Genomic DNA, 16838 nt, shown 5'->3' with positions numbered 1-16838 from the left:
GACCCAATGCAGCCATAAGTAAATACATAAATAAATAAATAAGTAAATTAATTAATTAAAAATAAAAAGATAAAGTACCTCTACAGTTAGGATGTTTCCAAATTCCCCTTGAAAGATTGTGGTAGGATAATTTGAATAGGACAGGCTTATTAACAAACTGTATTTGCCAAAGGTGGCAGCTGTGATGGCATTTACTTGTTGTAGAGATGGGCACAAGTGGTTCCCTTGGAGGGTAGGAGCTTGACCCATTGCCCTGTTCCCTCATCCTGTCTTCTAGGGCAACAAGACAGTACAGTGGAAAGAGGGTAGAGGCCAGCTTGGGATTTAGATAATCCATGCTTTTCCAGGCTACCTGGGGGACATATGGGCTGCTGTTTATGGTGGTGAATGAAATGACCTTTATTTTAGGGAAGGAGCATGAGGTGGGGGTGGGAGGTGGGTTAAAGACTGCTGGATCTGAGTCCTGCCTTGAGTTTTAGTGGTATGACTCCTAAGCAGGCATTTTATTTAACTTCCCTGGAAAATTAGAATAATAAATACTAATGTATGGAAAGTACATTTCATGGCGTCTGGTAGGGTTGATATGGTTGGTCTGAAGAATAAATAAATCATCAATGGAGTGTCACACAGTGAACGTTACTTCCCCTCTCCACTTCCCAATCCTGTCCAATTTATTTGCAGTAAGAAGAGGGATTCTAAATTATTTCACTGACTGACAGTGAGACTGTTTAAAATCTCTATAAAAATAATCTTTGTTTTACTTCAGTATTTGACAGCCTGGCTAAGGGTGTGATTATGAAGGTTTGGGCCTCTGCCTCATCTCGGGTTTCCTCTTTCTGGTTGAGGATGCCCTGCTGGCGGGTTCCAGGAATAATGGGCGTTTCCAGACAGTACCACTGAGGCTTGATCTGGTTAGCCACAGCAATCATGATTGTAGTCTCCTGGATCTTAATACAAGTCAGGTTGAAAATGAAGTCACACATTTCTTCTAAGTCAATTAATGAAGAGTTCTTGACCCTCTTCCAGGGTTCTCCAGTGCTTTTTGTTGCATTCAAAGCAGTGAAGCCTTCCTCCAGGCTTCTGCTGATGAACTGATGCCCTGGCTCCTGTACTGGGTGAGGCTTCAAGGACTGGAACACATTGCTAGGACAACAGGTATTTTAAAGGGTTTAGAATTGCTGAAGAATCGTCAACAGTTAATTCTGCTGCAAATCCAGGACTGATCCATGTGGGGTAAGCAAAGTGTTTGAAAACCAGACTTCAGAATGTGATGTTGGACTTCCCTGGTGGCGCAGTGGTTGAGAATCTGCCTGCCAATGCAGGGGACATGGGTTCGATCCCTGGTCCGGGAAGATCCCACATGCTGCAAAGCAGCTAAGCCCATGTGCCACAACTACTGAGCCTGCGCTCTAGAGCCTGCGAGCCACAACTGCTGAGCCTGCATGCCACAACTGCTGAGACCTGTGCGCCTAGAGCCTGTGCTCCGCAGAGGGAGAGGCCACCGCGGTGAGAGGCCCACGCACTGCAACGAAGAGTAGCCCCTGCTCACCGCAACTAGAGAAAGCCCACGCGTAGCAACGAAGACCCAATGCAGCCAAAAATAAATAAATAAGAAATTAATTAATTAAAAAAAAATGTGATGTTGTCACCCAAGACTGGCACTTGGGGATCCAGAATTCTGGGGACCTAGTCTTCCTGCAGTGCAGAAGGGCCCTGGGGGTTTTCAGAATGATGGATCATTATTAGCAAAAGCCTGAAATCACCAGCAACACTAGAAGCCAGCAACAGAGTCAGGCTGTCTTTTAACAGCTTTAGACCTACGTATTGATTTCTCCTATTCAGCAGCATCAATGTCTGTGGGCATTTTCCTTTTCCAGCACGCTGTCTCATCAGCATTGGAGACTGCTCCCCCAGGGAGGTCAGGGGATAATTCCTCATTGGCAAGTTTCGTCTCACTTTAATCCACACGTCCCAGATTGAACCCTTTTGAATGGAAAGGCTTTGTAAGTCAGTAGGGATTTGCAAGTAAGTAGAGAGAATTGAGGTAGGCGCCCGGTTGGGGAGGTTATGAATTCACATCCTGTCCAAGGTCGGTCCTAAAGGAAAGCTGCCTGTGTGCCGTGGCCAGTTCATACACAAACTCAATTCACATTCCTGTTGCTCCGCCCCCCCCCCCCCCCCCCGCCTTGGTGTGAACTGGTGCTTAATAGTTGTTAATATATCTGTCTCCCTCCACAAGAGTAATTATTGAAAGGTGAACTGTTTTACTCCTCTGTTAATCTACTGTGTACCTGGCCTTAAGGCTTCCTCAATGAAAGCTTATCCAAATGAGTAAGAGAATGGCTGACGGGGTGGAGGCGTGGAGAAGAAAGCCTGCCGGGTCCTTCCCTTGCTGGGGAGATGGAGAGCGTGGCAGAAAGCCCCTGGGTCCTTGCCCTGTTCCTGCCTGATCACCTAAAAGGCCTTCCACACACCACCCATGGCAGCTCCTTTGCTTTTGGATTTGAGGTGAATTTCTATCAAAGCCCTCAGTGTCTTAAGGACCTGGAGGTCAGAGTAAGTGGTTTACACTTAGGGCAGCACTCCTCACACCAGAAGTTCAGGGTGGCCTGGGAGCAGCGCCTAAACTGCCTGCCTCTGCGAAAATGCTGTTGAGATCTTGTTATCTTAGCTTTATTTTAGAAACTCATTTAGACTGTGCCTTCCCCTTTCTAAGGATCATGATTAATATAAATGTAATAATACTTCATCTCCCAAACCTTTGGGTAAGAATGATGATGAGGATGGGGCACGTTAACCCTGTGGATTAACCCGTGTCACTGCGGATCCCGGGGTATGAGCACATGTTGGAGCAGTCCAGAGGATCTCTCAAGATACTGTCGTACACAGGCCTTTGTGCTTGGCGGTTTGGGGACACGGTGTTTGATTTGGCCGTCGTGTGTGATGCAGTGTCTGGGCGTTATCAGCTTGACCCCGCCCAGTTTGATAGGTTTAGTTTTTTCCACATGAGCTGGTCTTTTCCAGTAGGGCGGCAGGGCTGGTGTGGACTATGGACTCCAGAGCTTCATGTGGTGTGGACCACGTGCTTCTCTTTACCTTCAGTGCGACTATCAAAATGATTGGTGGAGATGGAGGGGGGGATGGACAGCTCCAGCCTCAGGAAAAAGTCCACAGTATGGCAAAAGCCAGGCAGTGTCCCCTGATGGCTACTGCAGCATTATTTATAATGAAAACCTGAGAGCAACCTTACTGTTTAATTACAACAGGTTAAGTGTAAGAACGTTATCGACGATGGAAAATCACGCAGTTATTAACATCATTTTTTGCGTAGCAACCTGGAACAGGGTTGTTAAGGTCGATAAAAGCAAGTTTCAGACTTGATTTAGAAACACATTAAATGCATATCTGAACAAGAAACTTGTTCCTTCGGCTGCCTTTGAGGAGGGGAATCAGGCAGATGGGGGGACAGGAGAGGGGAGAGGTTTTGTGCCTTTTGACTTTTATACGATGTGAATGTATTTCTTTTTCAAAAATAACAAAGAAGAGAGAAACGTGTAAAAACTGAAAGGAAATACAGCAAAAGGAGGATAGTAGCTGTGTTAGGTGGTGCCATAAAGAATATTTTCATTTCACTCCAGGCTTCTTAAAATAATAAGAAATAATGATAATATAATAATTATTATTATTATTATTATTTTGAATTAAAAGAGCAAGTGTGAAATATATGTGACAAAAAGAATCTCCCTGAAATTGCTCAGATGTTGAAGAAAGGACACAGGGTCCCCTCTAGATTTCCTGTGTTGGGGCACAAAGGATGGGGTACAAGCCATCTCATATAGTACAAAACAACAGGTATGTGACAATAATTTGATTAGAACTTTGGATTGAATTTTTAATTTGTTTCAGAGCCACACATACACTGTAATAATGAAGACCCATTTTCATCGTAATCAAGCCATCTTCTGCAGAGCCCTGGCGAGCCCTGCCAGCATCTCTTTCCTTGTGAACATGCGTCTGCCTGGGCTGGCTCGTGTTGAGGCCTGAAGGTGGACAGTGGTGAACCTTACCTTTTCCCACGTGGCTCATTGGGGCCAGGCTGACCTGCTTCCCTGCCTCTCCCTACACAAGGGAGTGTTTTCGTTAGACAGCCTCCTGCCCACCCAGCCCCAGGCCAGGGATAGGACCTAAACCACTGTCCCTCCCCCGGCTCTTGCTGGGCCCAGTCACGCTCCAGGCAGAGTGTGTGAGGTGACTCAGGATGGGGTACATGACAGAGTGACCTCTGGCTGTCCCTGGGGGCTGCCCATAGCTGGTCTTGCAGTTGGGAAATTTGGGTGCCTTTCCTTGCTGTGCTCCTGACCCCTCTGGGGTCTTATCCCCACTTACCTGCTTGCACTCTCTGTGACCAAACATGCAGTCTTTGTCTGTTCTCCTGTACTCAACCCAGGGCTCCCTCTTCTCTCCTGACTTTCCCACACCAGTTTGCCCTTTCAGGACAACCATTTCTCAGTGCTCTATTTTCTGGGAATGATGGGAAGAACTCCCTTCCTCTGAGGCCTCATGGGGGTATTCGCATTTAAAATATTCTTGAAGAGTACAGTGTTTTAATCAAAGCAATTAATCCCTAATGGTAGAATTTCAGGTTGCATTGCAAGGACATGCTGACCCTCAAATCACTTGGAAACTACCCACATTTCCTGTGTTTAAAGGCAGTTCTATCACTGGGCTTGACTGCTAGATAATTGAAAGGAAATGGTACATATATATATTTTAAATATTTATTGTGTTTATTAAGATAAAGCATACAGGGAAGGCACAAAATGTTAAGTATATAGCTTGAATACTTTTTAGTACTATTTAATTCTTTATTTTGTTTACATGTTCATTTTACATTTATACTGTATATGCCCTTGTTATCCTGATGTTACAGGTTATGGCTGATGTTATCGGGAGGAGACTCTGAGAGCTTAAGGCACCTGCCTACTGTCTCAGAGCCAGAAAGTAGGATTGGAACCCAAGTCTGTTCAACCCCAGAACTTCCGTCACTGTGTTAACTGTTTTTCTCACTTTTTTACTCCCTTCATCCCCAACTTGTTCCACAGAATTTTACTATAGGAGATAATTAAATGCATTCTAAAATAGCAACAAAATGTGAAACCTAAAAAAACTTTTAACATTTTATGCTTGGCTAGAATTCTTGGAATTTTAAAATGACATTTCTTTCCTTGTGTTCTAATATACATAATAGTTTGTTCAGTAAGTTTTTCTTGATACATGTAGCTTAAAGAACAAATTAGGGAAAAATTGCTTTCTAAGTCCAATTTCATTATTGATTCATTATTGAATAGGTGCCCAGGGTAGGTAAATAAACACTAAAGATTTTGTATGGTGATAATCATGATGAAATGACCATATTCCAGTTTGGGGGAATTTTTGGAGTCATGTTTTTATTATAGTTTGATAAAGGAAAAAAAATACACATTTGGTGAGCAGCCAGTGATAAATCTAGGAGAGAATTAATGTGAGAAGGAAGGCAACCAGTAGGGCTTCCTGGAGGGATGGAGAAGACTGAGAACTTCATGGGTCTCAGCTAAGATCATGTATGGTGTTTTGAGGTGAAGTGGTTAAAATAGGGGAGGGTTTGGACTAATATCATTCATAATTTTTTTTTTTAAAGAAAATTTCACTGTTTTAGAGAATATTTAGAAAATACACATTTATTTTCTAAAAAAATTTAATTAACTTCGGGTACGTGAAATAACTACTTAGTGGGCAGTGACCCCAGAAAAGCTGCACCTGGCTCCAGTCTCTGGGGTCTTAACAGAAGAATAACTTACCACTTTCATTCATTTACTTGCTCCTACTGCAATAGTCTTTCCATTTAGTTCCTTTTTACAAGCTAAACATACCCACATTTACATTATGAATTTTCTTAGCAAACCACTTTCATTTCTTTCGTGATTCCCAGAGGGGGAAAAATACCCAAATCACTTGAAAAACAAAGTATGTATAACCTCGTTATGACTTCCCAAATTAATCTAATGCATATCTCTTGGTCCTGTAGTGGTCATCATGAACTGAAATGTGATGGGTACAGGAAAGAGGAAACTAGTTTATACATAATGTTAAAATATGCAGCCAAGGTCACAGATCGCAGAGTTGGTGAACCAGTGTTGTGTGTCACCTCAGGAAGCCAGCACTCAGCAGATCTTGTCTTGGAGTGGAACCATGGTAAAGAGAGGATCTGGCAGCTGAAAGTCATTTCAACAGGGCTAAAATTGGTTCATGACTTTCTTCAAAGTGATTATAAGTCCCCTTTTCTCTCCTCTCCGTATGCATCAGAACTCAAAACTGCTTGGATGGAAAAGCCAAAAATCTTGTCCTTCCTCCCCACTGGCAACCATGGTGTCTCCATCTTTCCCCTCCACCCATTGGTACTGCAGAAAGTAGATCAATTTAGCCAGTCTGGTCATTCCTTAGACTTCTGCCTCCTTCCTTTCCTCCCCATGTCATGGAGGCTGCACGCCAATATTCAGAAAGCCACCCAGCAGGATCTTAGTCCTCCCCAAGGCAAAGTGCAGATTCTCTGTGGGAGTGGGGGTCAAGGGGAGGGGGGAGGAAAGCCAGAGGACTCACAGTTACCGCTAACCATTCTGTTGCATCCGCATGTAGGACCTGTTTGTCAGAGATGTCACGTGTACAGAATGAATGAGCCTGGGGCAGATTGAAATTTGCATTCTCAGGCCACCACAGTTGCTGGGCCCACCTCTGGCCTTGGTGTCAGCTCCCTTTCAGTCTCAAACCACCCTGCTCTCCCAGATCCGTACTTTCCTGCCCTTGATTCATTCTCCCAGATTTGCCCCTGTAAGTGTGTCTTCAGCCCCTCCCCAGTCAGCAGCCTCACTTGCCTGCGAGTTCCTTTGAGCCGGGCTGGGAGTGTGGATCCCACTTGCCCCGCTGAGTGACCGGCCACCTTGTGAACTGTCATTGCAGCTCGATGTCATCAGGGCTTATGAGAATTAGGAGAGGCCTGCTGGCATTTTTTGTGCCACAAATGCGGAGAACATTAAGACTTTAACCGTAAAGGCATCTCATGAGCCTTCTCAGTGCTTGTGTCCCCTTTCAGAGCTGCAGCGTCTAACAGTAGTTTTCCTTGAAGAATTAAGGAAGAGTCCACCTGCACAGCAGGCCTGTCAGGCTTGGAATCATTCACCGTTTGTTGTTCGTTGTCAGTGTGAGTCAAGAAGAGAAGCCCAAAGAATTCGAAAAGTCAGAAGAAAACCAGAGGTAGCTATTCCTGCATCTTAATGTTTACAGATTAATTTTTTAAATTTTTGTAGTAAGAACATTTATGAACTGACCCACTTCTTACTGCCCCACTTAGGCTTTGGCTTCCTCTAGTCTGCAGAGTCAGAACACATGCCCGTTTATCTCTGTTTGATCTTCAAACCCTCTAATGTGAGATCCACTTTCTGTGGAACAAAGGCCTAGACCCACAAGGACAAAGAAAACTGGAGAGGGAATGACAGCATCACAGGTGTGTCAGGAATATTTCTGAAACCAGACTGCATGTGTTCAAGCAGCTGGTTTAGCTGGAGGTCACTTCAGTTTCTTATTGATTCCCCAGTATAAGCCTTGAAGTGACTGTTCCAGAACCTTCCACCCTGTAGAGTTTCTGCCACAGTCTTCTCTCCCTGCTTCAGGCATGGAACCCACCTAAGGTGCTAGTTTACATCCAGCCTTATCAGCCTTGACCCTAGGAAGAGCCTGCTGTCAAGGATCATTTGGATTTGAGAACAAAAATTGTTAGGGAGGTATCTTGGGGTGGAGTGGGGAGAATGAGAAGGGGGAAGAATCCTCAGGGTTTCACTGTGGATCTTTTGTTTTGCTTTATCATATCTATATAGTGATAATGTATCTATCATAATTCTTTTAGGGGGAAACTTATAAGTAAAATTTTATTAAGGGAGATTTGTTTTTCATTTGGACAGGTGCTGGCAATATTTGTTAAACTTCAGTCTTTTATAACAATTGTCTAGGGATCACAGGAAAATGTATTTAATACAGAAAGAGCCAAGGAATTTAACAAAATAAAAATATAAACCATGCTGTGAGTACTGCCTTCCTCAGGCTCTGAGATGCGTCAGCAGGTATTGGAATGAACGTTTCCGTGAATACTGCGCACACTTTGATCCTGGCTTCCGCTACCATTTGGGGCAAATGTAGAAACAGACGGGGCTGCGGCCTTCAGGAGGGGATCAGACTCATCCCTTTCCGTCCGCGGTTTGGTTCTGCCCTCCCCTCCCCTCCCAGTCTCTCTCCTTGGGGTGTGTTAACAGCTGGAGCCACCTGCCAGACAAGAGTGGCTCCTGGGTGCTGCGCCCCAGTGCAGAAGCTCTGCATGTAAATGCTGCCAAGTGCTCGTGCGTCCGGGATATGCACTGGCATTTGGATCTGCCACCCCCCAGGGCCTGTACTTTTCCGATGTTTTCCAGGCCCCCCGTGGAGTTGATGGGGCTCTGTCCTGTTGAATGCCTTTTGTCCGGAGCAGTGAACAGTGAAAAGTGAGTCTGGCTCCTGGGCTCCTGGTGCAGTTAGCATTAACTATGAGCCTCAGACAGATCCTTTAGCTGTGCATGATTTTCCATCTCTGTGTGACCTTTGATGGTCTGTGATGCATCAACTTCTGACGGTGACGGGAAGTATTTAGTTTTCCGATACATGCGGAAGGCTGCCCTGAGGACTGGGGCTCAGGTGCAGACTTTATCAGCTGCACCAGCTCAGGAGGTCGTAGGTTGGATATCCTGATGGTTTTCTTTCTTGAGAGAGGGGAGAAAGGGTAGTTGATTGTAATGCATTAGAAGGTATTTTGAAAAGAGATGGTCATTTCTGGTAAAAACAAATGTGCGTTCTTAGGTCACAGGTAAGGATGGAATAGGAGGAGAAAGCAGTAGCCATCATCCAGCCTATAGTTTTCAAACTGCTTATCGAGGCTCTCAGGGTTCCTTAGGGGTGGCTGGAAGGGATAGGGAGGGGTTTCCAGCACATGGGCCCCCCAGGGGTGACAGTGTCAGTGTCAGTGATGGGGTCAGAGAGCGACCCACTTCTACCGCCTTCCTGCGTCGAGCTCTCTGGGCTGCACGACACTTCCTGAGAGAGGCCTGCTTGAAGCCCGGGCTTTGTACACACCTCGGCTCTTGCCTGTCCATGGGAAGCAGGGCCACAAAACTGTGACCACCACCCTCCCTGTGTCATGTGGTGACCTGTCACAGCCATTTAGTGCCGAGGAATATGAATGTGAGAAGGAAGACACTGGTGTGTAAATATTCTCCGGTAAGGGGATCTTCTTTTAAAGGCTCTCGTGCTTCCCTTTTTAGCACCTGCGTTTTTGCTTTTATGGCACAGAAAAGAGAAGAATTAGAAAACCTCTATGAGAGAGGTTAGATGGGGCATGGAGCTACAGGTTATATCCAGCCTGTGGGGAAGTGGGAAGTGAGACAAGGGGTCAGAATGTTTTGGGAGGAGAGAGGTTTTAAGGGAACAGCTGCCAAGATGCACGTGACTTGTGTGAGAGAGACAGGTGAAGAAAACCTTGAGGATGTTTGGCTGTGTGTTGATGCCTGTTCAAGAGATTTCACTATGGACTTACAAATCCGTTGAGGATTCATCTGATGTTGGACTTCGTTTTTTTTTTTTTTTTTTTTTAATGAATGCAGTGTCATGCTGGGCACAGCTGTGGCAGTTACTCATCTTGGTCTGGGTCTTCCTGTGATGGGTCATCATGTGGACCTCCTGGTGAAAGTTGTAGCCCTCAGCATTGTGGATTGTCCGCTGGGAAGAGCATCTTCAGATGCGGTAGAAAGCTCTGTATTAAGCATAAGCTTCTGTATAGAACATCTGGTTTTTGCAAGAATTTTGGCTTAAATTCAAATACTAATGGTGTCTGAATCCAGCAGTAAAAAGGCAGAGTATTCAAAAAGAAAAAGAAAGAGACAGGTTTTGTAATTTGCCTTTATTGGTAAAGTTCGTAGAGCTGAAACTGATTCCATAGAGGTTGACAGTCTTGTATGATAGGATGAGAATAAAGAAAACCACAGCGGCTGCTGCAGCAGGTGGAAAGTGATGTGTTTACTCTTGAACTGTTTTTTCTCTGAATCAGTTCCTGCCTTTTTTTTTGGCAGGGCAGGGGAGATTTCTTTCTTTTTTTTTTTGTAATTTTATTCATTTTTGGCAGCGTTGGGTCTTCGTTGCTGTGCGTGGGCTTTCTCTAGTTGTGGCGATCGGGGTCTACTCTTCGTTGCGGTGTGCTGGCTTCTCATTGCAGTGGCTTCTCTTGTTGTGGAGCATGGGCTCTAGGTGCACGGGCTTCAGTAGTTGTGGCACACGGGCTCAGTAGTTATGGCTCGCAGGCCCTAGAGTGCACAGGCTTCACTAGTTGCAGTGCATGGACTTAGTTGCTCCGCGGCATGTGGGATCTTCCCTGACCAGGGATTGAACCCGTGTCCCCTGCATTGGCAGGTGGATTCTTAACCACTGTGCCACCAGGGAAGTCCCTGGGGGAGATTTCTGAGTAAATTTTTTTTTAATTGAAGTATAGCTGATTTACAATGTTGTGTTAATTTCTGCTGTACAGCAAAGTGACTCAGTTATACATATATATGCATCCTTTTTTATATTCTTTTCCATTATGGTTTATCCCAGGATATTGAATATAGTTCCCTGTGCTATACAGTAGGACTTTTTTGTCCATCCACTCTATATGTAATAGTTTGCATCTATTAACCCCAAATTCCCAGTCTATCCCTCCCCCATGCCACTCCCTTGGCAACCACAAGTCTGTTCTCTATGTTATATTTTAGATTCCACATATAAGTGATATCATATGGTATTTGTCTTTCTCTTTCTGACTTATTTCACTTAGTATGATTATCTCTAGTTGCATCCATGTTGCTGCAGATGGCATTATTTCATTCTTTTTCTTGGCTCAGTACTGTTCCATTGTATGTATATACCACATCTTCTTTATCCATTCATCTGTTGATGGACATTTAGGTTGTTTCCATGTCTTGGCTACTGTGAATAGTGCTGGTTCCTGCTTTTTCTTGATTTCTTTTAGAAAGATCTCCAGAGCCTAGTACAGTTAACTTAGCTCAGGACATCACAGCCTGGAAATAATAAAATAATTTTGTTTCTGCTTAATCATAGGCCATGTAGTAAGCAAAGGTCTGAGGAGACAAATTACAGCCTCATAGTCAATCATGAGTTATTTCATTAACATCTTGACTTAATATTCAGCTAACATAGAAAGTCCTGAGCTTACTAAAGGCTAAGTTCTGGAGTCCCCAAGAAGGAGGAGAACACTTGAAAATCCTAAAAAAGAGGAAGGGAGAAACAAGAGGAGTGGATGGCCGCCTCCACCTCCTTTGATACACCTCTTCCCACACACTGTGTCAAAGGGCGCTCCATCTGCAGGAGGGGATTAAAGCAATTGTGCATGTGGCGTGCGTGATCAAATGACAGAATTCTCTCTGGGGGTATTTGGAGGTTCCAAGGAAATTTACAAACTCACAGGAATGACTCTTTGGTTGGTGGACTGAGAAAGAAAGATGGGCATGCAGACTTAGTAATTAGGTTTAGCAATGGAGGTGAGGAGGGTGGTCTTGGGAGCCCTTCTGGTTGCCTCTCAGGTGGCTGTTTCACCCTGTTGCTCCTTTATAATTCCGTGAGGACCGAAATAAAAGAGGACTGAACAGTTTTAAAAATGTTTTTTTTGGTGGCATGCAGCTTCCAGTCACCCACCTACCCCTCGTCACCTTTATGATGATATCCGCACACCAAGTGTTGCTGCAGAGAAGATGGAACAGCAGAATCAAGGCTGGGGTGTCTCTGAATTAAACTAGTGCTCGCCTCTGCTGAGGGCCTCCTTCCTGCCTCCATTGGCCTGTTGATCTTTTGCTGCCATGAGGGGAGGTGGGACAGTCCTCAAGCCTTTTAACAAAACACATTCCTTTGTCCTGGTTTGGTGGAAAATCAAACTTCCTCCCCATGAAATCCCCAGATGGCTCCATTGAACCATATGGATGACTTGACCAAACTGTTTTTCATGAGTCATTCTCGCCTCCTTTTTTTCCCCATAATCTTCAAAAGTATTTTAGTACTTTCTAACCTTAAAAAAAAAAAAAATCAGTCTCTACGGAACTTGACCTGTTCTGGAACTGCGTTATTATATCTACATGTATCTCTGATCACCTGGCCGAGGTCGTGTTTGTCAGGTTTCTCCACTGTGAGGTTACTCTTTCTCCCCTTTTCAAACTGGCCTCTTTGGAAGAAAGTCACTACATGTAGCCCCAACTCAGGGGGTGGGGAGGTACACTCCATCTATTTGTCTATTCTTCCCCTTGATTTATTTGGTCTTTTATTTATATCAGTATAGACTTGCGGAGATTTATTTTATATGTTGGATTATAATCCAGTACTACTTTTGAGCAGGGGTTTTGTAAACCACACATCATTATGCACATGTGAGACATTAATGTAATCATTGTGTTATATGCTAGCCTGGAGGTCGCTTTCCCAGGAGGCCTTGCCACGAGCCATTTCCTGAATAGGCCCAGCGGCCTGTGCAACACACAAGGTGGATGGTCAGAGCAGTAGCGCCTAAGTTGTGTGCAGCGGTGCATGGGAACGAGCGTTCAGAGGGCCAGCTGGGGGCAGTGGCACATGTCCCATATGGCCACACAGTTGTAGATTTGAGCCTCATTCCCCTTTGCTTGCTGTGTGATCTTGGGCAAGTCACTAAACCTCTCTGAACATCAATGTCTAACTTGTCGGATCAGGACATGAAGACCTGTGTCAGGATTGTTGTGGGAAGTGAACAAAGAGGTGCCTGTCCAGTGCCTGACGTGGGGAGGATGATTGTTAAATTCCCTACTCGCCCTTGCTCCACCCCCTCGCCTGCTAACCAGGGAGAGTCAAGTCTCCCCGGAGGCTGAGGTGCAGTTGGGGCCCCCTCGGTCACAGCAGAGGAGAGTCACTGGAAGTGAAGATGGGGTTGAGACCTTTGGGAGGTGCACAGGCTGGGGACGGAAGGGCTGGTGGCAGGGGCCTCCCTGTAGAGTAAAGGAGGGCAGGCTTGGGAGGTGTCTTTCTCCAAGTCCTCAGATGGTCCTCTGCTTCTGTCCCCGGCTCTGGGGCTGGCTGCCCATGTCCTTTTCCACTGGCACCATTCGTTGCTTCCAAGCAAGGCTTCTCTCCTTCCTCTGGGGCCCATAATCTTTTCACCATCCTCTCTCTTTGCTTGTTCCTGGAGGGAGAAGGGCTATTTGGATTTCTAACCCGCCAGTGTGGCAGGCACATACATGAAGAGTAAAAGGATTTCCTCATCCCATTCTCCTCTTTTTCCATTAGATTCTTACTGAGAAAATAAAGCCTATATCTCTCTGCTAAGGTTGGGTGAACCTGAACTTGAACTCAGGCTGGTCTCATTTCAAAGCCTTTGTACTTACCTACTTTGCCCTCACAGTTTGACAGTGACTGGCTTGTGAGTCATTGCTTGCCTGGCACTGGAACCTCAATTAGAGGTATTTGAGGACTTAAGGCATCTCAGAAGGCTCGAGGATTACTTGCTTCTGCTTCTCATAGCTTCTAAATTCGCTTTTGTGGACTAGCCTGGGAACTTTTCCAGCACAGGCAACGCTGCTTTCATAGGGAAATTTCTTTTTAATTTCAAGTAACTAACTTACCAATAAGTTCTTGGAACCTAGGTAGTTTGCCTTGCAGACTTGGGATTCTGCCTGTCTGTTGTGTAAGAAACAGCAGGATTCCAGCAAGGAAAGGGGGATGTAGTGGAAAGAGTGCTGCCCTGGGAGTTGGAAGACCTCTGCCTCAGTCATGGATCTGTCACAAATTACGGGGAACCTGAGCCAGTCCCTTCCAAGCTTGAGCTTTTCAATGTTTTTTCAATCAAATCAAGATGCCCTAAAAGATCTTGAAGATCCCTTTTAGATCTAAGAACTTATGTGCCACTGTAGAGTGATGTGCAAAAGTGAAAGCAGTTGTAGTAATTTTTAGATGAGTTTAGACAAACCTGTTTTTATTAAAATTACTTTATCATTATTTTTTCTTCCAGTGGAAAATGCTAGGCTGCCTTAACTATTCCTATACCCTGGCCCACATGCCCAGCGCTCACTAGTCAGATGCTATAGAAAATGGAGATGAACTTTCTTGTGGCTTTGGTGGAGTAGTTTGGGTGCAAGCAGGAAGATTTCCTTCCTTTTAGTTCTCTGGTCTTTGCTGTATTACATGGCCAAAAGTAATTTATATCAGATTACTTCAGATTATCTGTTACTGACCCTAGAAGGTTCCCAGTAGTTTAAAGACAGCAACAAATATGTGTCCATTATACAGCAACCCATTGCAACTCTGATTTGTATGTTTTTTTTTTTTTTAAAGATTGACAGGTTTGTTAATGGGAATATTTATCTCCAGAGATGAACTAATTTTTATCTCCAGAGTTAAACCATTTCAGCAAAATCCAAATTAGGCAACTGTCTTCCGTTTCCATGATCCCTGTACAGTCAGGGATCCTTTCTGATAGCCTTACAGTCTGTGACAAGTATTTAATCTAAGTGTCAACTTATCTGCAGAAAATATAAATGTTCTCAGTGCTTTCTTGGTGTGTTTAGGCTTAGGAGACACTGCAAGTTGGGGAAATTAAAATCCAGTAATTTCTTAAAAGTGCTTCATAGATGGATAGATTAACAATACAATTATGGTCTTCAAAAGAAGTTTTTTCTTTATTTGGGTCTCCGTTTACTGTAAAAATACTCAGAGACATAAAATTGACTCAGAAAAATAGGTTCTTAAGCTAAAAGGAAATCCATAACATTGATGGAAATGTTCTCACAATGATAGAGCAGGTAGTGTTTGCAATGAGATGAAACAGGAGAAGGCAACTGTCTCTAATTGTGTTTAATCAGAAGAGCCTTCTGTTTTCAGTAGCTGGCATTCGACTGGGACCATATCTGTGGCCAGGTTGATAATTCTCTTGGGAAGCATGCCACTGTACTTAAGGTTTCAGATGAGTGTGTCGATATTGACGTGTCGCAGAAATGAACTGTGTGCCTCTCTGATAAAAGATATCTGGGGAGAGGATTAGTAAAGGACAAGTCAGTTACAGAGCCATAAACATTCCTTTCATTAATAACATTCGAATGGTTCCTGAGGACATTCCGCTGCCCTTAAAATTCTTCCAGGAAAGGCTCTGAATGGCAGCAGCCTGCTTGCTGCTGTTTGAGATGTGCAGCCAGGCCAACATCTGGGTCCTTGTGCGGGCTCTGCACACGCTGTGTGTGTGATACTGTAGTGCAGCCTGGGCCCCCGCACCCAGGAGGCTCAGGCTGGGGGTGGACTGGCTCCTGCAGAGTGAGTCAGGCCCAGTCGGGGAAACTTGGGTCAGGAAGATAAAAATTCCTCAACTCACAGCTAAGAGACATTGCGTTTCTTTTCCTTTGGAGACTGCCAGTGTGATAACTTGCAGAAGTGGAAAGGATCTGTGTGCAAGTGGAGGAAGAGAATTCCAGAGATGTAGAGTCAGGGAGGGAGATGTGGATGGGTCCCCGGTTGTTGGGGGAGGAGGCCCGGGATGAGGCAGAGCAGGGGAGGGAGGCCCCAAGGAGTAGGTGGTAGTGGTTTGGCTTCAATGGAAGCAAGAACAAAGACCCTCAGCCCTCTTCTTTGTCTCTCTCTTCCCCTCCCTCTTTCTTTCTTTGGTACCATAGGTCCTGAACATACACAGGATAGCTGCCCTTCAGCATCTGCATGTGCATCTGTCTCTCTCTCTCTCATACACACACACACACACACACCCCCCCACACACACACAGAGGTAAACTATCATGGAATGTTTAAAACTTTTAAAATAAAAGTAAAGCAGAAATATATAGTAAAAAATGGTGTGACACTTGCAGGCAAAAATAGATAGACATGGATATCAGAACTTGAGAGTATCTCATGCAGTGATATTGGTGGCCACCTTCCTGAAACTGTGGGTCCAGAAGTGACCTAGGATAACCAGAGGCGTAGGCTGACTGGGGGTGAGACTGTGGCCTGGGCTTGCTTCTGCAGAGCATTGGGATGGGAACCAAGAGTTAGCACAGGAAGTGTGGCACCACCCTCCAGCTTTTGTGGAGGTCCTTCTCACTCATTATCCCAATGCTGACACTGTCATCCAGGGATACAGTGGGAGAAGGTTCGGCTGATGTCCTCCTATTATTTCTAGGTTCATCAAATATCTGTTAGAGATTGACCATCCACACATTGATTTAAACCAAGGATCCCTAAGTAGGTTTTATTTTAAGGGCAACACCTATTGATTGATACTGGACTCCCAAGATGCTGTGTTAAGAATGATTCTGAGGTTGTGTCTGGGCTTGGTGGGTTCATTTAAGTAGTACCTGCCATGAGGATAGTGGGAGAAAGAGGTTTTTTTTTCCTTCTCTAATCTAACTCCTTCTATATCACATTAAACTTAGATTTTCCTCCTTCTCTTTTCCACGCACTGGTACATTTTACCTGCTCAGACTGAGATTGACTCTGACCTCAATTCTAAAGCATAAAATTAGAGCAGGCCCTCAAAGTAGATAATACTTGTCAATTGCTTGTAGACGGTCTGGCTCTCTCACACTCTTGTATGTCCATTGTGCCTGCCTTCTCCCCGTCTCACATTAGGTACAAATCTTGTGTAATGATGACATTGCTGAGAAAACGAAGACTCTTCACCTCTCCCACAGAGAGCTGCCCTGCCCCTGGCTGAATTACTTCAGCACCTGTTCTCCCAG

The 16838-nt window shown here is 44.8% G+C and overlaps 1 protein-coding gene across 11 annotated transcripts in view; it reads left to right on the top strand.

Annotated features, from left to right (window-relative positions):
• Positions 1-16838, top strand: part of FHOD3 (formin homology 2 domain containing 3) — a 491067-nt gene that overhangs the window by 151305 nt on the left and 322924 nt on the right. The window lies entirely within an intron of this gene.

This window comes from Balaenoptera borealis (genome assembly GCF_965194805.1).
Source record: "Balaenoptera borealis genome assembly, chromosome: 14".
NCBI lineage: Eukaryota > Metazoa > Chordata > Mammalia > Artiodactyla > Balaenopteridae > Balaenoptera > Balaenoptera borealis.
The sequence above is the reverse complement of the archived record's forward strand: the minus strand, read 5'-3'. Positions and strand labels throughout refer to the sequence as shown.